Here is a 6,000-nt window from a genome sequence, read left to right on the forward strand (position 1 = left end):
TTACCTGCATCAGAATGAGAAACTTCTGTGTGTCAGAGGAGGCAACCAACACAGTGAAAAGGTAACCTCCAAGGATTGGAGATGATGAAAATGGGTTAAGAATCTCCATGTGTCAGAGATTTAGGTTGATTTCAAAGTTTAAAATCAATAATAGAATGAAACACCCTCTATCACTGATGTATCTCTGAACTTTCCATTCCATTCCCAATCATTACAATTTTTAAATCAGTGACACACCCATTTCGCTTCTAATGCAGCCTGAAAAGTCAGAACGTATTTGCTGTAATTAGTTTGTTTCCTACAATTTACCAGCGTAAGTGCATATTAATACCTGACCTGCATGTGCAGCTTCTTTATCCTGGTTTACAGGGAGCAGACAGTGCATCCAGATGGGGTCTCTCAACAATCCCTGCTGCCCAACAGCACTGACACCCCGTCTCCAGTCCATGGGTGTGAAGTCCTGCCCAGGACTAGGCCCAGTGGAGCCTCTTCACAAGTTCCAGGTCACTGGGTCATGGGGAGACGGGATCTAAGTGGAGATGACAGGCCCTGAGGGAAGGACCCGGGTGACTGTGACGGTACAGGTGTCAGGCAGGATACTTCAGAGTCAGACAAGATCAGCGAGTCCAAAGAAGGGCATTTCAGGAAGGACAGACAGAAACATCAACTGACAATATGACTTTACCTGAGAAAGAGCCATTTCTGACTCCTTTTCTTTTCCCTTCCTCCTCTTCCGGGCTTCTTCCTCAGGCAGTAGAGTCTTTAGAGGTCGATCTTGAAAGTTGGAAAGATGCTGTTGAATGCTTGGAATCAACACTCCCCCTTCCTGAGTCACCACCACACACACAGGGAAGACCTCAGCATGCGGAACAGACAGTCCCCTGCTGCCCACTGTCCCAGGAGGGGCTCAGGACAGTAAACTCCCACACAGAGACCAACAAGTAAGTTCCTACACTTTTTTTTTGTTCAGTGCATGACATCTTTGAAGATCAAAGTGTAGCTTATCCCTTTTTTAACTGAAGTATATATATATTGAATATATATTTTATTCATTCATTCATTTATTTATGGCTGCATTGGGTGTTCGTTGCAGTGCATGGGCTTCTCATTGCAGTGGCTTCTCTTGTTGCGGAGCACGGGCTCTAAAGCGCAGGCTCAGTAGTTGTGGTGCACAGGCCTAGCTGCTCCGGAGCATGTGGGATCTTTCTGGACCAGGGCTCGAACCCGTGTCCCCTGCATTGGCAGGCAGATTCTTAACCACTGCACCAACAGGGAAGTCCCTATATTTTCTTTTTCAGATTATTTTCCATTATAGGTTATTATAAGATACTGAATATAGTTCCCTGTGCTATACAGTAGATCCTTGTTTAATTATTCTATATGTAGTAGTGTGTATTTGTAAATCCCAAACTCCTAATTTATCTCTCCCCCTCCTTCCACCTTTGGGAACCATGTTTGTTTTCAATGTCTGTGAGTCTAGTTCTGCTTTGTCAATAAGTTCATCCGTACCATTTTTTTAGATTCCACATATAAGTGATATCATATGTGTCTATCTCTGTCTGATTTACTCCACTTGGTATTGTTACCAAAATGCAAGTCCCTGTGCCTGACGCACAGTGAGGCCGAACAATACCAAAACGTTGGGGTTTGGAACAGAAAGGTTTGCCGCAGGGCCATGCAAGGAGATGGGTGGCTCATGCCTTAAAAACCCCAAACTCCCTGAAAGCTTCCAGCAAAGCCCTCTTATAGGAACAGTGAGGGAGGGGTGTGGTTAGTTGTTGCAGACTTCTTGGTGGCAGATCCTTTGTACCTGAGGTCAGGTCATGGTCAGGTAAAGATGTTCCTGTAAATCTCCACCAAACAAATGTTACTCTCTGTCCTGACAAGAAAGGGGAAGGTGCCAAGGCACACCTTTCACCCTCCGAGGTCCAGGCCTGGCTAAGAGAAGGGGGTCCCTGCAGGGGGGCCAGTTACCCTGCCCCAGAGCATTCGTCCAGAACCAGGTTTGGGTCCTACCGCCAGTGCCCAGGCCTGGCTAAAGATGATGATCTCAGTTGGCAGCTCCCTCAGGGCCAGGTCCCCAGACCCTGCCCAGCTGTGATCGCTGAGAGAGCCAGGCACCCAGGACCCAACTGGCCCTCCGGCTCCTCTGGCCGCCCAACAGCAGGGAGCCAGGTCCCGCAGACAGTGGCCCATGCAGACTGCCGCTGCCATTAGGTCGCAGAGGCGGGGATGGGGCAGAGGGTCACCGCTGCCTCAGGGCCCGGGCAGTGGGCGGCCTTGGCGAGGGCTCTGGAGCCCTGCAAGACACACCCCCAGCCTGTTCCCTCGGCCTCCCAGCTCCCCTGCCGGCCCAAGGAGAAGCGGAGGGGAGAAGGCCGGGATCCCTCTCTTACTTCACTCTCTGCCTGACCACCACCACTCTGCGGACATTTGGCTGAATGGGTCCACTAAATGTCACTCATTGACAGTTGGTCGCTTGAGGGAGGGGCTCACGGTGGCGCCGACCAATGGCTGAACGGGAGCTCTGAGGCCACTCCAACCATCCCTTCAGTGGTCTCCTGGTAACCGTTGCCTGGTAACGGGGGTGGGGGGCACAGCGTGCGCCAGGGGCCCTGTGCTAAGGGCTGCCCACTGCTGTGCTCTATTACAGTGTGATCACCTCCAGGTCTCCACCTGCACTGCTCTGCGTTTCCATTTCATTCTGTTTATCCGTCTCCCTGTTGCTTTCCATGTCTCTGTCTTTCTGTTCCCCTCTACTCTCCTGCTGTTTCTCCCCTCCTATTTTCTCACTCCTGTCCCGCCCCACTCTGCACCTTGTGTCCCCTATTGATGCTCTTTCTCCCCGACCTTTCTGATGACCTACATCTCTATGCATTTCTGCCTCTTTCTTCCCCCATCTCTGCTCCCTCTCTGCCCTCTGGTTACACCCCTTCTGTCCCTGTTACTCTCCCTGCCCACTCTCCGGCGCCCCCTGGTGGCTGTGCTTCCTTCCTGCTCGCTCTCTTCCTCTGCTCTCCTCGTTTCTCCTCTTCTTTTCCCCTCCCAGCATCAAGCTTCTCTGTAGGACATGGGTTCAACTCCTGTATCCCCTCCCCCGACTCTCCATGGGAAATGCCTCACCACCGTGGACGATGCTGTTACCACTGATCAAGGGCTCCTCTCGTATTTTGCCTTAATCCCTTCACCTTCATCTCCCTGGAGATCCCGGTTTTCTATACACTCTATTTTACCCATCTGCTACTTTCACTGCTTTTTCTTTCATTCTTACCATCTCTTTGCAAGACACTCACCCAGCCTCTACACTGCCCTCTGATCTTGCCCGCTCTTTTCCCCTCTCAGTCCCTCTCTGTCTCCCCTGGTCCCCTTGCCCACACAGTCAGAGGATGTGGGATGGAGTAAGATGCCTGCTTCCTGGGAAAACACTGATGAGATAAAAACTCACAGTTTAAGGCAAGACAGGAAAAATTTAAACATAAATTTTTTCACTGCCCATTTTGGCCTCCTCCCTCCCCTCTGGTGTGCACTGTGTAAACCAGACCTCCCCAATGGCAGAAATATCTTCTCAACCATAAAGATCAATTTTTATCCCTCTGGCCGCAGCCATGTAACATCCTCAATCCTCTAAAGGGTCACAGTGAGACAGGAAGGAAGGTGGCGGGGCACAACCATTCAAAGAATGAAGAGGGGGACACAAGCATTGAGAAAAACAGGATATGACAAAAACTGGTTAGAACCAACTAGGCCCAAAATGGCAGAAGATTCGACTTCCAGTGGACCTTGAGCCTCGTTCCCCTCTCAGGGTAATATTAGCATATGCCAAACGACGCGCCCACAGGTGCCATGACAGTTCCCAGGCTGCCCATAAAAGCCCAAAAAGTGGGCAGTGGCCCAATCCCCAGAAATCCTGCCCCTTCCCTAAAATAGTTAACTGTTCCTCCCACTCATTAGCATATGAGATTACCCAGCCCATAAAAACTAACCAACCCCACATCCCAGGGCCACTCTCAATTTCTGAAAAGGCCTGTGTTCTGCCTACGGAATGTGCATCTCTTTGAATCAACTTGCTTTCACTTTACTATGGCTCGCTCTCGAAATCTTTCCTGCATGAAGCCAAGGACACTCACTTGGCAGTCGGCCCCGGGGGCTCACACACGTCCTAGGACATGTTGTTTCCTTTTCCTTCATCAGTAATGACGCAGCACTCACCCTGTATGTCTAGATACCTTAGTGAACTTTATGTACAACAACAATATATCATTTCCCTTAAAGATAACAGTTGGTGCAGAACAGACTGTTCAACAGACCTGGGGAGATACTGGGTCGCACCTAATAGAAGTTCTTTTAAATACTAACTTATGACCTTATTAATGTTACTATACTACTTGTGTTCTGCCTATTTTACAAGATTGTTTCTTGGACTTCCCTGGTGGCGCAGTGGTTGAGAATCTGCCAGCCAATGCAGGGGACACGGGTTCGAGCCCTGGTCTGGGAAGATCCCACATGCTGCGGATCAACTAGGCCCGTGAGCCACAACTACTGAGCCTGCGCATCTGGAGCCTGTGCTCCGCAACAAGAGAGGCCACGACAGTGAGAAGCCCGCGCACCACAGTGAAGAGTGGCCCCTGCTCGCTGCAACTAGAGAAAGCCCTCGCACAGAAACGAAGACCCAACACAGCCAAAAATAAATAAATAAATTTAAAGGAAAAAAAAAAGAAAAGAATGTGATCTTTCCATAAAAAAAAAAGATTGTTCTTGCATTGCCAAGTGTGTGACTGAGCCTCCGGTAAAAATGATGACTAGGCGACTTGAAACAAGTGACCAAATACACAGTCTTATAAGACCGATGATTTGAATTGTATAACTCTAAATATGGGAAGAAGCAACAAGAGAGGACCATTTCCTGGACCACAACAGGCTGGGGAGACACACCATGCAGAGGCTTTGGCTGCTGTTGCATCAGGGGCAGGGCGCGTGCGGGGCGTTGCCGGCGCAGTCGGTGTGGCAGTGGCCCTGGGGCCGCAGTCCAGCCCCCGTTTGCCCACTCGCCCCCTTGGCCGGCGCGGTCACCGAGTCTGCAACAACCAGCCACGCAGCACCCCTCCTCTGTATAAAAGGAGCCCGAAATCTGACTGGGGGAAGACGGCTCGTGGAGACACTGGTCCGCCATGTTCTTTTCCGAATGAAAAGTCGCTATGCCGTGCGCCAGCAACTCGCCTCTCAGTTACCGGCCTGTCGTGCAGCGAGCAGAACGACCTTGGACTCATCGATTTTGGCGGAGCCGGCCGGGAGCCTTGCTGCCTGTGGTCAGCCCCGGTGGGGAATTTTCGGGTAAGGCCCTAGCAGCTGACAGGACCACTTGTCCTGAGGATCTTCCCTTCAAAATCCCCTGAAGCGGCACCGGCTGCCCCAGCACTTGGCAGTGGGAGCAAGGAACCGACATCTGGGAGCTCCATACCGATGGAATCGACGGGCTCCAGACAGTAGGAATGTCTGACGTGTACAACTGGGAACATAACTGCCCTCTCAATTTGGGCTTTTCCTGTAAGGGAAAAGCCAATTTGTTTTGCATTTGACTGGGGTACCCTGTTGGAGAGGGGAATTTTTTGTTGGAACTCTGTGAACCAATTTGTTTGCTTTTGTTTTGCGTTCATTCACGATGGAATTTGTGCCTTTTGTGTTTTGTTGCTCTTGAACTTATAAATATATCTGTCCCTAAGGAAAGTCCTTTGGGGCGTGTCTTAAATGAATGGGCAAAATATAGCTGTGGGCCTATGACTAAAAAGAGATGATATTCTATTGTATAGTGTGTGGCCCCAGTATCTGTTAGGATCAGGAGAGCAATGGGCCCTGAATGGCTCACTTATACAACCTTGCAATTAGAATTGAGCAGGTAAAAATGATGAGATTCCATACGTAGAAGCATTTACGCTATTGCATCATGAGGAAAAGAAGTCAGACAACTGCCGCCTTACGGTACAGTGGTCTGAAAGGAAAACC

General features: G+C 50.1%; 1 protein-coding gene across 3 annotated transcripts in view; it reads left to right on the forward strand.

Moving 5' to 3' along the window:
* LOC132354207 (zinc finger protein 160-like) overlaps window positions 1-5,724 on the forward strand; it is a 69,822-nt gene extending 64,098 nt beyond the window's left edge. For all 3 annotated transcript variants that reach the window (XR_009499208.1, XR_009499209.1, XR_009499210.1), the window contains exons 8-9: window positions 751-941; window positions 4,409-5,724. The gene's annotated coding sequence lies outside the window, so the exon portion shown is untranslated. The remainder of the gene's footprint in view (window positions 1-750; window positions 942-4,408) is intronic.
* The last annotated feature ends 276 nt before the right edge of the window (window positions 5,725-6,000 follow it).

Source organism: Balaenoptera ricei, chromosome 19 (assembly GCF_028023285.1).
Source record: "Balaenoptera ricei isolate mBalRic1 chromosome 19, mBalRic1.hap2, whole genome shotgun sequence".
In the NCBI taxonomy this organism is placed as follows: Eukaryota; Metazoa; Chordata; class Mammalia; order Artiodactyla; family Balaenopteridae; genus Balaenoptera; species Balaenoptera ricei.